The sequence below is a fragment of the Manacus candei genome, unplaced genomic scaffold, assembly GCF_025592945.1.
Source record: "Manacus candei isolate 608988 ecotype Guabito, Panama unplaced genomic scaffold, ASM2559294v1 h1tg000088l, whole genome shotgun sequence".
NCBI classification, from domain to species: Eukaryota; Metazoa; Chordata; class Aves; order Passeriformes; family Pipridae; genus Manacus; species Manacus candei.
This window is the reverse complement of record NW_026138136.1, coordinates 5105095-5122156: the sequence shown is the minus strand read 5'-3', so window position 1 is coordinate 5122156 and position 17062 is coordinate 5105095. Positions and strand designations below refer to the sequence as shown.

At 35.4% G+C, this 17062-nt stretch overlaps 1 long non-coding RNA gene across 2 annotated transcripts; it reads left to right on the top strand.

Moving 5' to 3' along the window:
* The first annotated feature begins 1042 nt into the window (after nucleotides 1–1042).
* Nucleotides 1043–12946, top strand: LOC127482485 (uncharacterized). 2 transcript variants are annotated; one of them, XR_007908624.1, is made up of 4 exons: nucleotides 1043–1328; nucleotides 4618–4651; nucleotides 5416–5519; nucleotides 10950–12946. It is a non-coding gene; the product is annotated as an uncharacterized LOC127482485 (long non-coding RNA). The 2 variants fall into 2 exon arrangements; XR_007908623.1 differs by lacking the exon at nucleotides 5416–5519.
* The last annotated feature ends 4116 nt before the right edge of the window (nucleotides 12947–17062 follow it).

The following is a 17062-nucleotide window of genomic DNA, read 5'->3' as shown; positions in this document are numbered from 1 at the left end:
GTAGTTAAAAATAATTTTTTAATGTACAAAATGTAGCAATTAGCTCTGCTTGTTCTACGTGGAGATTACTGTTAAAATAAACTGCTGATTTTTACTTCTTTTTTAAAAACTTAAGTCCTCATATGTAGAGAAATTTAGCTTAAAATGTTCACAGGGCTCCACACTCCATCTGAGATGGAAGAACACAAAAAATGTCTCAAAAATTTTATTTGATCCTTTGTGAATCTGTACTATGATGCAGACCTTAATTATATAGTGGCAGGGTATTTTTCACGAGACTGCTTCTTACAGAGTATAGGCTGGATGCACACAGGAGCAGAATTAAAATCTCACAGGGTACCATAAATCTCACCATGCCCAACTTGCTCTTTCTGGAGTTTGCCGCCTAAGCATCATTCCTCTGACCTATTTTCAAGCTCTTTAAAATAATAACTTTCTTGCCTCCCTATCTTTCCCTGCATTTCGTCAACATAAAGGGGCTCTTCATTTAGTGATGTTTACATGAAACAGTTCTGCATCTTTGGAGTGCTACAGTGATAGTAACCCCTGAATGAGGAGCAAATGCTATCTGTCAACATGCTGTGTTGTGCAACACAGTAGGCTGCATGAGAGGTCTGCATTACATCATTTGTGGACTTTCCAGGCTTGTAATGTCCTTTCAGTGAACCTGAACTGAGTGTTGAGCTTATAACGAAAACTGAAACCCAGGGAGTTACTTGTGGTTTAGAATTTTTACATGGCTTCAATATACACATACTGGGAGTCATTGCAACAGGCTAAAGATGTGTTTCAGCCACTTTGTGAGGTGGTTATGTTAATAGGTAAAAAATTTGCTTCCTAACATAAAAATTATTCATTTCTCCATTTGAGAGGTTTTGTGTTGTTTTGGTTGTTGTGTTGGTTTTTTTTTTTTTTGAACGAACACAGTACACCTGTGCCAGGCATCTATAATACTTTTTTCTGTTCTCCAGCTGTAGAAAACAGGCATGTATTGCTAAGACTATTATTAGAGATACTATTTTATAGATGTGTGAGTGTATGACTCTCTGTGTTTGTCTGTATGCCTGTGTATAAAAATAATGAAATATTAACTGGGCTAGAAGAAAGAGGGGAAAATTACAAATAAATCCTACAGTCCAGTGGTCAGGGTACTCCCTTGGAATGTGGGAGAATCCAGTCACAGTCCCTGCAGCGATGAATGTTAATTATATACTGGAAGTGGAGCACTTCCAACCGGAGAGATTAAGAGGTACCTATTCACTAGCCCATGGATTAAGTCACCTTTGGGGGAGATTTGTGTTCGGAGACAATTGGGATTCACTTGAAAGGTGAGTGCTTCTAGGCAGTAAAAAGCTCATCTTCATGGTGTGAGGCAGAAATTCTCCTCCTGACCACTGGCTAAGTTTTGACCTTGTAAGTGAGATGAGCACCCCTTGCTTTTTAAACCCATGAGGTCTTGAGTTTGAGACTAGCATTGTAGCTCAGGTCTAGCAAGACACTGACAGCCCTTTCTGTGATATTCTGGGATCTGGGCCATTTCTCTGGTGGAAGTAGGCATGTAAAAAGTGCAGATACCTACAACATAAAGGAAGGTGGTGGTGAGGTAGCATGGAGGAAAGAAGACAGGAGAATGGGAATCTGAATGTTATATTTGAGTTTCCTAAAGAAGTAGACAGTTTTTTCTGTATTCCCCCATGGCAACATAGAGTTATTTTTTTCCCCTTTCCTTTCCAGTGTACACTTCTGGCCCTGTCTTCTCCTCTGTTTTCCTTACCACAATCGTTCCATGCCATTAAGGACCATTTTCATAGGGCTCCCTTTGTGATAATGCTGCCTTGAAAGTCATCTTGGTATAAAGCTATTCTTAGGTTTCAGTAGGCCTAAGAGCCTTTGCCTTTGCTTGCTCTAGGAAAGTCAAATGTCCGTTGTGAGGGTTCCAACATCTTGAGTCAAATGACAAGTTCAGGGAAAGAGTGGGTCAGGAAGCAATTATTCTTTCTTCCACACAGCAGCTGCCAAGTGTCAAAGTCCTTTCTTTTCACACTCAAGTCCAAAAGCTTTCCTCTTCTAAACTGTTAGTGTTTCTGGTCTTTGTGCTTTGCGAGCAATTATTGAAATCTCTCTCCAAGCCTTTCCTACCTGACTTCCAAATACAGTTATAGAGAAACTATAATTATATTTAATGAAACACCTTGATAAATATGTACAAATTGCATTCTTTAAGAACAAAAAGTTCATTCATATTTTGACTTACATTTGGCATGCAGAGGATAACTTCATAAATCCAGATGGAAGAGCTGAACAGGAAACACAATGGAAATCCTCATATTTCTACCAAACTAACCAGATATCTTTCCTGTTTGGATTTATTTTTAAATTCACTTTAATGTTTAAAATATTTCACTAATTAATCAAAAATAGTTTATCCAAATTATATTTTTTGTTTCCTTTCAGTCAAGGAAAGTACTTCTTAAATCACAAAAGAAAACGATTGCCAGACTATTTAAAGGCAGGTAGATTTTTAAATCTTGAGAGAAAACCTGTTGATCTCAGCTTTTCATCCTATTTTCCAAAATTTAGTTATATTCAGATAACTCAGGTAATCCTTTGGAAGAAAAACAAATGTTATGTTTCTTACAAGACCAAAACTTCCAATAAATCCTTTGGGATTGAGGTAGTGAAAGCAATGCCAAACTGGGTTAATTTGGGGGTTGGCCCCCACAGCTAATTTGACAAATGGCACTGAAATTTAACTGGTATTTTTTTCTATGCAGGCCATTTTTGTTTGGTGGCTGTAAGGGTTATTAGTATGACTTGTTTCCTTCATGTTACTGCTTTTCATAAAGTTAAGTAGTAGAAAAGGTGCCAAGAAAGAAAAAATATACCCAATTGGTTCATGGTTTAAAGTAATAAAACTATACAGCATTAAAATGGCAACAATCCTGCCCTTACAAAATTGGCTGTTACAAAACTGGACTAGTTGGTTACAAACTGTATGTAAAATGTAAAACAATAAAAAGAAAGGCATATTTGCCCATTGTTTTACTGAATGTCATAAACAAAAACAACTAAAATTCTGGGAAGTAATGCTCTGCTTGTTTTTCTAAGTAAAATTAAGAAGCAGTTTAACTTAAATGGCATACCATGAGAAAATAATTACTAATTATTTTAAGTAATATTTAGATCAATTCATATTAATCTTATTATCTTTCATGTTTATGTCAGTATTAGATTACTTTCATGTTTGTTTAAGCTCTTTTGCTTTTTAGAATGTTGATTTCAAAGGCAAATTGAGCATAGTTAAAATAATCAATGTTCTTTGTGGTTTCAGCATATGCAAAGAACAACAACAGTTGAAAGGAATCTACTGCTTTCTTATACAAACCATTAAGCTTTTACTGAAGAAAAACAGAATTATCTAGCTAATTATATCATTTATTATTGCTACCTGCATATAGTCAGTAACTTACAGTCTGCTAAAGAAAACTATAGTGAAAGAGATATGTGTCACGGCATTGCGTGAAAGAATAGCAGCTGGGCAGCCTCAATCCCTGTACAAAATTGCTCAAAAAACGTTCTTTGTTTGCTCATGTGAATGATTAGGAGAAAACAACAGTCTGATGCTGAAATGGCTGGATTTCACCTGGGAAACTCTGCATTCACTTTTTTGCTCTACCACAGACTTTCTGTATGACCTTCAGATGATTATTTCACTGTTTCTGAGCTCTGGCCTGCAGCTAAAAGGAGCTGAGGTGCTTCCTTTCTCCTTTCCTTTGCCTACAGCTAGATTGGAAGAAACTTGTGGCGGGGGTTATACCTGTGTTTTGTGATGTGCTGGTGTAGCCCATAGCCCGGTAGGGCGCCTGTCTTGGCTGCAGCCACTCTCCCAGGCTGTACAGTGAGTAATGATACTAATCCAACGGGCCTTCTGTACATGAAAGCACTCATTAGCTTCACTAAGATTTCCACTGGAGCCATAATTGCAGCGGTGAAGTGCTGACAATTTCTCAGCATGGGTCACCTTCTGAAATATTTAATGGGAGTGAAAAATACCCGAACTAATTGCTAGTGTCTTATTCTTTGTTGTTTATTCTTCACTTCTACCTCCTGTACTTTGTGCCTGACTGTCATGAAAGGAAAATTAACATTTTGTAAGGACTCTGGGGGCTCCATTGTAATAGAAGCAGCAATGGGTGTAAAAGGTTGGCAACACACAACAGGGCACTCTCTGCTCCTACTCTCCTCTTGAGGAGAGAGGTGCCTGGGGTGTGCTGTTGTTTCTGCTGGTTTATGCATCTAGGGTTTTTACTGAGAGAAGAAACCAAAGCCTGGAAGGAGAGGGATGAAATTCATGTCCAAGGCACAGTTGAGCTTTTCCCAGATCCAGAAATACAAAAAAGCTATTGGAACAAGTCTAAAATTTTTTTAAAAGTCAGCCTACAAGTTTTTGCTGCTTTTCTGTCTCAAATGTGAGCAATGTAAGTCCATTACAAGATACCATACTGTCATAATACCCCATCACTGTGCACAGAGAACATCCATGAGATAAGGCATTGATAAAAACATATTAACTGATCTGCTCAATTTTGAGATTATTTTGTTATTTTTCTTTTTCAGGAAGAGGACACTTCAAATCACTCTTTCCAAAACGGTAATAGATTGTGTTTTCTTTTCTTAGTAGCCATCTTTTTAAACTTCCTTAACATTTCAGCTGCCTTTGTATAAATCAGTCAGAATTTTTTTCTACTCTGATAAAAACTAAGAGTCTTCTTTGAAAGATCCACAAGTCGGATTTGCTTTAAAAAGCATGTTTCTGTTCTTAATAGTTGAATACAAACATAATATTGGTATATGGCAAATTTTATTGGTTATGTTCAGTGTTAATACTGGTGTAGCACTGTGTTAGCAGACTAATGCAGTTTTATTTTAGCAAGTTTCTCCTTTGCAGTTTTAAATTACAGGCAGTGGCTCAGACATCAAGACCATTTGGTAGCTGGAAATAAATGCAAGGAGAACATTCATCTCAGTGATTTCAGTGTGTTTCAAAGAGAAATATAACTTTTGGATTTGTATCTCATTTGCATCTTTTTGATGAGCCCTGCTGTAAATTGATTTATAGAGTTCAATATTTTCAGAAGCACACTACATATTGAAAGCTACTCATATTGAGTTAACAAATATTTGCATTCTTCTGTTTCTGATTCTTTCTCTGCTCAAGGGGACTTCTGATTCTTTAGCTATTGGCCACGTGAGTGTGACACTTCCCATCACTGTGTAAGAACAGTACAAAGCCTCCACTTTCTTTTTAAAAGGGTGTTCAATGTGTGTAAGAAAAATGCTTGGTAACTGTCTCTGTCATTACCCAAAATGTCCAGGTTCACATGAAAATCACTCTCAATATTCATGTGTATTCAGACCTAAGGTTGCAGGTCACGCACCACTGAAAAGAAAGAGGGAAGTTCCTACATATGCAGAAGATTCCTCCTTGTTTTGAGAAGGGCCACGCAGAAGAAGTGCAGGTATTAAAATTTGAGCATTCCATTTGAAATTCTACAAAGATTTCTCTCTCACAAAACTGGAAATGAGTGACTCTGTGCTGGTCTCCAAAACTCTTTGCTGGATAACAGTGGGATAAAGAAGCCCAAACCATGGTGACCCAGGCATATATAAAAAAAAAAGAAAACTTGAAACACTTAGCAGAAATAAACTATATGTAGAAATCAAGAGCTACACTTAACTATGAAAATGCAACTGGAAAATCATAAAGGAGAGATTTTTGGAAAAATTATAATTTCATCCTTTATTGCTGTAATAGATGGTAGGAAAATTTTAGATACCATGAACTACTCATGCAATCAATAACCAGTCAGGCTAGAAACCAGTGGTTATTTTTATAGAAGTCAAAAGAGATAAGTAAAAACTTTGTATTATAAAATGTTTGTATTATGCCAACAAAGCAATCTGAAAATCAGGAAATACTTATTATTTTATAATATCCCACATACAATTTGAACTTATTTATGAAAAAGAATGCAATCATATTTAACCTGATACAGATGTTCTAAAGAAAAAACCAAGAGGGGAAAATATATACATACAGGAATCAAAACAGAAATTATATTTATTCTGATAACAAATATTATTTAACTGCAGACCTAAGGCATACAAAAAGGCAACAAAAAGGAAACAAAATAAATATTCTGTGATTTGATAGTTCCATATGATAAAAAGAGATGTAAAAGAGGTGCAATTTTAGGAGTGGCAGACTGCAACAGTGCATTTGATTGAGTAAACTTCAGTGGGACCAAGAATTTATTTCATGTCCCAAGGAAACATCAACTAGCAGTAAGATTCCTCAAGGAAAATTGTCCATAGAAGAGTAAAAATCTTAGGTCATGTCGGTTCTCATGGTTTTGTTGCAAATGTTGAAGTATTTATTGTCCCTTTCAGAGTTTGTATTCCTGGAGTTGGACTTTTTCCTGAGAACCAATTAAAAAAAACCCCACAAAACAAACAAACAAACAAACAAAAAAAGAGGCAAAAATAGTTTTACATGTTGAAATTATTTTTCATTCCTTAGAATTCTTTTTTTTTTTTACTTCAGTCTCATGAATTCTAAATGCTAGTATTTGGCAATGAGAAAAGACTAAGAATTCTACAAAAGGTTGTTTGAAAAGCAGAAGACTAAGAATCTAGTTAACGATTAACATGTAATTTAATAATCAGCCTTAATTCCAGACAAACTAACTAAATGTTATATAATAAAGAAATAAGGGAACACTAGATTTCTCTGAAACATAAATTTTAAGCAAGAGCAAGGAAATAATTTACTACTTTCAAAATTAACTTTCAGGATTCACTTTTGCAGTACATTTCATCCTAAATAAACAGCATACTTATTTATAAAAGTATGAACAGGCATAAAATCGTAATTTTATAAAGAATACTTTCTGGTGTCACACTAACTAAGGTAAAACCAGGAGTGTTAGTCGTACTTATATTTAGGTAATAAAATGTCCCATTAATCTCAGAAAGAGTGAATTATTCTATTGTGATAGAATTGGATAACTAGGTATTTTTTTATGCATTAAATACTAATCATTTATCCCAACTAACTTTAATTGCTGAACTGTGTTATTCCTGTCTTCTATCAATTGTTAAAGAAAAAAACACGTTAGCAGTGTTTCAAATAGTAGCATGTGTTAACTTGACCTGTGAAGGTGATTATTCCTCTCCAGTGCAGTGGGACTAGTTGCTAGCTTAAAAAGTTTGTCTAGAGGACTTCTTGATGTCTCTTCTAATCTAAATTAACCTATGAATTATTCTGTGTTCCTTAGTCACCTCAAATAAGAACCCAAAAGCTTTATGCACGTGAAGGGTTTAGTTCAGCTCCTGAAATTTATCTCCCGGAGTTCTCTCCATTCCTGTGCTTTAGGTCACACTAGGACAAACGACCTGGTTGATACAAAACTCTAAGATGCACCCGTGGGAGTGCACTTATAAAGTATTACAGTAGCAACAGAGCATTGAGTCCACCAGGAGCACACCAGTCCTAGTGCAAATTAAAACACACTGGAAATATGTACAATGAGGATATTGGTCCTCAGCACCAACTACTGTGCTCTGCAGATCCACCTCTATTCCTCTGTTACTTGTTAATGCGGACATAGACAGGGCTGGCAGGAATGAATCCAAGCCTCCAGGCTCAGCATCTGAATGAATGCACAAAATGCAGACCAGATATTGTTATCATCTGAAAGTGAAGCACACTTACTTCACTGATGTTTTAGAAGAACTTCCAGTCTGTTTGTCAGAATGGGTCAAGCACCAAACTACTCAGTCATTCTCACTACTCAGAATTCATACAGGACCACAGAAATAATTTGAAAAAATTTTACTACAGAGTTGTACAGTTTTCAAGAGATTAATTTTCCTTTCTTATTTCTTTTTCTTGGAAATGTTACACAGACTCTGTACAACTATATAAATAGTAAAATTATAAAGCATAAATTTGCTTAACCTTCTAAAACAGACATTATTTATGCAGAGCATGGCTACAATCATTATGAAAAAAATCAAATATTGACAGCATTTGAAATAAAAATGCCTCATATTACCAGCAAGACTAATTGCTGGTTTTGATGAATCTCCTATTTTTAAACAGAAATAGATTACTAGAAATCATGCATAATGCTAGTAAACATTTGAGATCTCATGCATTCAAGCCTCATCTGAAAAAGTCCATGCTTAGTGTTGCTTTTCAAAAAGAAGCAGCAGTGCTGAACATCTTACTATTTCACTGCTAAAGTTACTGAACTGTGTCGCAGTAAGAGCAATCAATATTGGTTAATAGGCCAGATCTGTGTTATTAGTATTCTTTACAACCTTGACATACTTCATTTTATGTACAGACTGCCTATGAAAACTTGGGCTTATATCTTGTCTAGACAATGCCTTACATGGCCATTCAAATTAATAATGTGCCAGAATTATCCTATGCTTAATGCAGCTGTGCTCTGTATTGACTCTGAAAATTAAATTTACTTCATGGTGCCTATTGACAGCTGGGTCTCAAGCATATTTAATGGATTTGAATGGAGTTTGGTCTATGGCTTATGCCTCCAAGCAAAATGTTAATAGCTAATAATTTTCATTAAAAGTGAGAGTGTTTATCTATAAACGTTGCATTTCTCAGTATATGAAGTCAGCATAAAACTAAGTTTAAGATCACCTTTCAGTTAACTCAAAGCACACAGAAGGAATCAAGAGAAAAGAAAAATAACCTGTTTGCCATCTTTAAATGCAATTCGTTGGCTTATTAACAATGTATTTGCAAATATGTGTTAAGGGAATCCCATTTTAGTTGAGAAAAATAGCTTTAGTTCCAAGAAGGCAGAGACAATACCTCAAGTTGCATCTGAACATAATGAAAAACCTCATACATAATATATTTATTGACAGCCCTGGAAATTGAACTTCTTTATTTATTGACAGCCTGCGCATAGCACAGGCAGTGCAGGCTTCTTTCACTGCTAAACAAACATACTTTTTACCTGGACAGAAGAAACTAGTTTTTCTGAAGGAAATAGAACTTATTCACCATATCCAGTTGTTCTTTGGACTATCTGTGAAATGTCAAGAAAAGCTGTAAGCCAATTCCAATTCTGCTGGTCATTTTTCTACTCTGGAATATGTTCTCAAGGGAAACAAACAAACAAAAAAATTACTCACTACTAATATGAGACTGACTTCTGCCAGTAAATCTACAGTTGGGCAATTACACATCTAATTACTGGGAAGCCTCTTAAGTAAATAAACAACCATCTTCCTGTTTATAATTAATAACAAAATTGATTATTTTTGTTCTAGCAGCCATCAGGTAAGCAGGTAAAATAGTAATTTTTTGCCTTCCCTCCACCCTCCCATGAGAATTTCTTGCCATATATGCTTGGTAGTGTTGCAGTGCAAATGGCAGTATTTGCTTGAGAAGGATGCTTCCTGGTCTCTACTTAAGTCTGAAATTACCACTTTAAAAACAAACAAACAAAAAGTTTGAACAGACCTGCCATTTTTAAGCACAATTAGAGTTTAAAGCATGCTTTCTGATTTTCAAGTGATAATAAACTTTCTTGGACAATATGACAAAGAAAAAAACATTAAAGGTTGAAAACTGAAAAATGGGAAGAGAGACCTCCATAATGTCAGGCTGCAGGTCTGCAGTACATTTTGAACAAGACTGTTTGCTAAACTTAGAAAACAAGCAGCTTAGGAAGGACTGCACTGGACTGCAGCGGAAACCAAGGCAGGCCTGAATTCCAGATTAAAGTGGTCTAGCAAGGTTTGTGAAGTCCATTAGAGATACCCTGCCAGTTTAATTTACATGCAGCAAAACTGTTTCTATTTAGGACCTTCCAAAATATTTTGTGTGCAGTACAAGCCACTGAAAAACATATATTTCTTTTTTTTTTGCTTTTTTTCTCACTTTTTCCTCCAGACTCTAGCACATTCAATATAAAAGACTGTGGTAAGATTAGGAGGAAAGAAGAAAACATATATATTATAGGTGTAATATCTATACAGATTTATAAGAGAAATGTTATACATGGACACATTGATATGCACACATGCACATATATATACATACGTAGAGATACACATGCACACAAACTTACAGAATAATCCATAACCCAGAGAAATAAAACAGAAAAATATATTACAAATAGAAAACAAACATGACACCTGGCTCAGCTTCCCAGGAACTGTCAGAAACAACTGCAGTCTCTGAATCACATTGCAAGCAGCAGTAATTAAAAAAAAAAAAAAAAGAAGAAGAAAAAAGAAAAAAACACACAACAAAAAACCAAACCAAACCAAACAAATTAAAAAAAGGTAGTAGTTTGATGTGGAAGAATTTTTAAAAGATTAATCAAAGTTCAGGGTATATTACAGATAAACATTAAGGATAGGCAGCAACTACAGGCCAACACACTGCTGAATTACAATTAAAAAGAAAGCAAGAAAGTATTATATTATCAGCTGGCACATCTTTCATAGGAGGGAAACCTTAGGTGATATTCCATGGTCTCAGATGAGACCTGTGCTGTGAAGCAAATGCACAAAGGCCTCACAGATAACCTTAATTTTAGCATTTTGTTCTTTAGGATGGTTCACCTTAGAATTCAAGAATCTTAGGGGGTTTTATTTGAAAATGGCTTTTTAAAGACAAATTCCTAGAAGATTCTTTCTCTTAGACTTCCCACTGAATTTACTCCTGATGAGAAGAAGGGGTTTGCCTCCTTACAGAAGGAAATTGTACATTGTGAATCTTCGATATACCCCAAGATTTGAGAGATCTGATTGAATTTAAAAGCTTTTAAGGCTAAAATCCTATGACTGCAGCCCCACTTTCTGATGACACAAGCTGACTACAATTGTTTTTCCTTCTACAGCATTTTTCCTGCAAGAAACTGCAAGAATAGTGTGCCTCTCTCTGACAACAGTGATTGGATATGTCTTTTATCCACTAGTTTTGATTTTGACTTGTTTTGATTGCTGACAGTCCTGCTATGCATCTTGCCTTTTCAACAATCTGCACAGATCCCAGCTTCATTCAGAAGTCCGAAGGGCACAATCCCATACCTCTCTTGTACTGAGGAGCATGATTTTTAACCTGAAATGTAAATTTTTTTCCTTACATTAAACAAATAAAGAAACTATTGAGGTTGATCTGGTTGGAAAAGAAGCAATTTTTAGCCTATGAAGATAAAAGTAAATGTCTTTCAAAACTCTAAGTGGAACACTAGTTGGACAATGTAGTTTCATGTTGATAAAATATTTATATTACTAATGATGCTTCTTGATGCCAAAATTTTCTCTTCCTGTGACTTGAAGCAAACAAAAGAACAAAGATTGTTTCAGATTGTTCAGTTACAGTTTTTCATTCTTCAGATGAAACCCAGGAAACTCAGTTAACCTTCCCAAACACAAAAGAAAGTCACTGCTGTTCCCCTTGTTATGCAATTACCTTTAGAAATGCATCAAACTTTTCAAAATTATCCCCATTAAATTTTTGCCAGTGCTAATGATGAATGAAGTGTGTCATACAAAAGTGAAAATGTGTCCCAAAAGAGTACTTTAATAGTGGATTCACACATCTCCCTCCCCCAAATATCAGCAGGCTTTTACTTCCTTTCCTTTCTTATTCTTTCCCTTCTCTCTACTTTCTTTTCTTTGGATGGAAAAAAAAAGAAGAAAAAAAAAGAAGAAAAAAAAGAAAAAGAAAAAAAGAAAAAAGAAAAAAGAAAAAAGAAAAAGAAAAAGAAAAAAAAAAAAAGGAAAAAAAAAAGCCCTGTACCTTTCTGGGTTTACCTCTGAGGGAGTGGTAAAGCAGGATTAGATTCTATAGATTACACACATTTGAAATTACAGGATTTCGTAGTCATATTTTTGGTTCATGGAAGTAAAGGTTTCTAAATTTTACAAAATAGCCATACTGTGACACTCTGTGACTCGAAATTTCCGTAGCATATATACTTTTAAAGTAGAGACATCTAAGACATTCCTTTTATGCTATTTTGCCCTCCCATAGCTACAGAAAACAATTGCTACAAACTTTTAATTAATTTCTATCATATATGTCCTGATAACATCCACTCATGGGCCATTTTTAATTTTGAAATAAAAGAAACTAAATAAAATAATTTCCTAATAGCTGTAAAAGACTCCTGCTAGAATACATAATCTAATGAACTACTGGCAGCACTGAAAATTTTACAAATTGTGAGCAGCTTTTTCTTCCCAATACAAGCCAGTCACTAAACTGTAAAAAATAGTAAATACATAAATCATATGCATATTTGACACGACACAGATTTCAATAGTTTGGGGAGGACAACTGATGCTGTATGAAGGAGCACTTCTGAAAAACAGTGACTAGGACATGTGCTTGTAATTTGGATTTTCTAGTGAAGTGTGTCTTTATATCCCTTTAAATCCTCCTAAAAATTAAGTATATTGTTCATAATTTTACCTGCATTACTTTCAATCTCCAGATGGATTTTATTTGCATAAGAGCTCCCAGGAGGGCTTTGCTATAAAGAAGCCTTGCTGAACACATTACAGAACTAATCATTTCTTTAAACAGACATTTGTGAATAAAATAAAATGTCTATGCAATATGTCAAATGTGAAAGGTTAGCCACTGTGCACAATAACAAAATAATTTAATCTTAAATAAATTACTTTGTCTTAATTAATTATGAGGTGAACCGAGCCTCAACTCCTAACATAGTTAAGGTAGAATATTCATGCTTGTGCAAAAAGCAGGTTGTAAAAAAATATGAGTCTGAAAAGCACTTTCCCTTGACTACCTAGTGCAAGCCTAAAGTTTCTGCAAGCAGGGGATGCTCTTAGAGCCAACTCTCAAGGCTACTTTGTATCACTACATGACAGGAAAGTGGCTATAAAAAATACAGAATGGACAATTATCTGATTTATTTGACCTTTAGATATGGTTCCCCATCAGAAAGGAGAGCCTTCAAAGGCAGTAAGGTGACATAATCAACAGGATTAAATCTCTAACTACTGGTAAGCATCTAGAGTGAAATTCAACAACACCTTTGAGACCCCTTGTTTTTAAACAGTATCTGTAGCAACTGACATAGGTATGAGATTTACACTCTAATTTTTAAATTGATACCTATAGGAACAAAAGAATTGGAAAAAAATGTCCATGAGATATATATTTTGGTTATTTTCCACCCTGAAACTTTCTTTAGGAATCAGTATCATGGCTGCCGCTTGGAACTACAGTCACATCCTGTAAACAGGTTCACATGTGACTGTTGATACCTCAAGGGACTTCCAGTAAATCCTATAAAGTCTTCAGAGAGGTAGAATTACTCATGTGCATAATTATCTGAGGGACAGATAATTATCTAATAGTAGTTTCTTTTAAAGCATTAATTTATAATAGCAACAGTGTATTCCTTTTAGTGGAATATTATTGCAATTGGCCTAGTATGTGTTTTTTATCTTTTATCTCCTCAGGCCTGAGGGACAGAGGGAGGGAGGAAGGAGAGGGCAGAAAAACAGTAAACCGGCGACTGCTCTTATCTTTGACATGCTGTGAATAGACAGGATATTAGACTAATACCCACAAAATCACAGATAAATTATTATCTTGTCTTGATTACTACTGCCCTTTAACAGGCTCCTCTTTTTAGCCAAAGACATTAGTTCTAATTTATTTGACACAAATTTTAAGGCCTTCTGCCAAGAAGAGAGCAAAAGCTTCATGGAAATGTTCTTAGCATAAATTTGGGACATCACTTGTAAAATGAGTTGATAAAAAGAAAGAAAGGTCTTCCTACTGAAACCAGAGGATCTCCTAACTTAAAGCAGTTCTGGTTTATATATTTTACCATGTCTTTATAATAAAGACTTAACTCACCTTTGATGTGAACTTCCTAGCAAAAGCTGAGGCTTAGAAACTGTCTATATTATAAGCACTTAATCATAAAGTACAGGAGAGCACACTTCATACCTTCATATGATTTATTTCCTTACAGAATAACCTTTAGGAACAAGAAACCTTTCATTTTTTTTCTCTTGTGTTTCTGTGCTAATTAATTTTCAAGAAGAGTCAACACTTTATTTCAGCTGCCAGGGAAATTATTTGCCTTGCCATAGGAAAATGCATCACTGTATTATGAACCTCATTCACCATTGGCGATGTTCCTAACAGCCTGGGATGTCAGTGAATAATGTTAGTGTTACTTTGTTACATCTGTTTTAAAAAGTGGTTTTTTAATACTTTTTGCATCCATATTTGCTGAGTGATATGTGCTATTGCTTTCATGGTTACACAGGTTTAACTTGAGCAGTTTATTTGGCTTGAGTTTTGTTTGCTTGGTTTTACCTTTTTGTTACTTCTAATGCCGAATACATAAAAAGCAAATGCATAAAAATGTACATTTTTATTACCAAGGGTCCATGGGAAGGTGTGTGCCCTGGATTCTCCTGTCCAGAAGTGGATTCGCAGTTACAGCAGTTATTATTTTCTTCTTCATTTTGGGTGGTTTCCATTTTATGTCATTCCTAAATGGCTTCGTGTGTAATGAGACTATCATTCAGTAACAGTAAGCCACATTTTCTCTTCTTCTGCCATACCTTTCTTAGGCCCTGGTACCTGCAGTCCTTCTCATGTTCAACCCACATTAAATTTCATCTTATACTTATGGAATAATTTGTGTTGGGAGAAACCCCAGTGAGACCACTCTCCTGCCCCAAACAGGGCTAACTTCAAGGTTAGATCATGTCGGTCTGGGGGCCTGTCCAGATGAATTAAACCATCTCTAGTGTCTAGTTTTAGAAAAAAAAAAAGGGACTTCTTCCAGAGACACAGCTTAAGGACATATAGTGTCTACTTCAAGACAACTAATTCAATACAGTATGACTTCTGCATACCTACAGTCCTGAGTAGGACCAAATCAATAATGACAAGCACTTTAATTAATATTATCTGAATATTCTGTAAGTACTTGAAACTAAAGGTCTAGAAGGAAAAGAGTGAACATTATAAGTTGAATAAAAAGTTTTGAGTAGACTAGTTGGTCATTTTTTAGGCATTCATTCAGAAGAAGTACTCATGAATGTTCTCATCAAAGCAGTCTTTTCTCCAGAAATGATAAAACATACTTCTCCTCTAGCCTTAATTCTGAAAAGACTCAGATGTCTGATTAAATTCAGGGATTGGGACTAGTTCCAATGAAATAATCCACCTAATAAAAATCCCGATGAATTTAAATCAAGGAAATAGTTTTGAAACCTTCAAATATAATTTCTATTTTTATTCATGGAAGTTAAGAATGATCTGATTGGAAAATAAAAGAAAGGTAGAGATATTAATTCTTATTTTCTAATTTTTTTTTATATCTACTATGACATTTTCATCAGGCTTCTCATACAAAGATCAAATTTACATACCCATAAAGCTGTTGAATTGAAATTTCCAATCATGTAATTGGAAGCTATCTGTGTTTAAGGAGTAAAAACTAATTGAAGGATTATTTTTAAAAAATCTGTTTAAGATTTAGCTCAAATATGTACGGGCAAAAAAGGCAGTTTAGTACAAATGCTAACAATAACATATTAACATTGAGACATCATAGTTAATGACTGGAGTGTTCAAAGACAATTGTTTAACGGCTTTCTGCAATAGGAAGCAAGACGGTTTGGAATAATATTATTTATTTGGATTAAATACCACATAAGTGAAATTTGCCTGAAGTAAAATTACACTAAATTGAAAATAGAAGCTGAACCGTTTGACTTTAATAAATCTAAAGGTTGAAGAGTCAAATCCTAACTGAAGAACACAGAGGAAACATTCATCCGGTTCTTTGTAAGAGATTCTTTTTAGAAATTTGCCAGAATAGTCATAATAAGAAGTGTAATTAAGCAATCAGCCTTTTCAGAGACACATCTGTAATTGCCAACAATGAAGTGTCTTATTGTGGATTATACTTCATGTAATTTAAGAAAAACAACTGTAATTGTAAGTAAAGCTTACGGCATCATACCTCATGTTTGCACAGGTGTGATGTTTTATCAAACAAAGTTTTCTTTAACACAAGAACAGTATAAAAATACCTTACAACATTGCCAGAAGTAATTGAATGATTAACAAACAAGTGCATTCACCTGTTCAGAAACAGTTCTCCATGCTCTGCTTGCAGTGTCTGTGCTCCACACTTAAATCAAAGTGCTTTGAGTATGGAGGTAATTTTAAGGATTTTTGTACTTGTCTGGCTCATCAGTTTTGTATTATGGACAAATTACTGCCACTGTACTGCCAAGTACGTGCATGGCCCATGAAGCTTGTGGTGGAAGCAGACAGCCCGCATTGTCTTATGTGTCAGTGTTTCTGGATGAAGAGAACTGTTCCTGGAAGGAACTGATGCTGACTGCACTCAGGGACCCAGCTAGTGGCTGGAAGCAGCAGCAGCCACTGGCACTGTCTGATACACAGAGGGGCTATTGCCATTCTCCACTGTCTGGGAACTGCCAGGGGCAGCAGCTCAGGAGAGGTTTACAAACAGTTACAGCTCTCCTCTGTGCTTGTTGGTGTGAGTTGAAACTGGTAAAAAAGCTGGTTTAAGGGGAAAAGGGCTTGGCCATCATGCAAACACTCAGTCACATCCCATTTCTACTAGTATACATAACCCACTTAGTCCTTAGTATTCTCTCCTTCCACACTCAACTTCATGATTCATGGTACACCTGGTAGAAGGAATACCTGACTGACATCCTTTCATCTTGCATGTAATTGTGTATACTACCTCCTCTCCATTTGTCATTACAGAAGTTTCCTGGACAGTTACAACTTCAGTGGGAAAGCACTTGTATATTTTTTGCTGCCTCTGGGTCATGCTATAGAGCAGGTTTGAGTTTCTGGTCTCATATACAGTGGAAGACCCAAGAGACATAACAGGGCATCTAAAATATGGTCTTAACCTATCTATATTATCAGCAAGAGAGCAAAGGACTATATTTTTTTGAA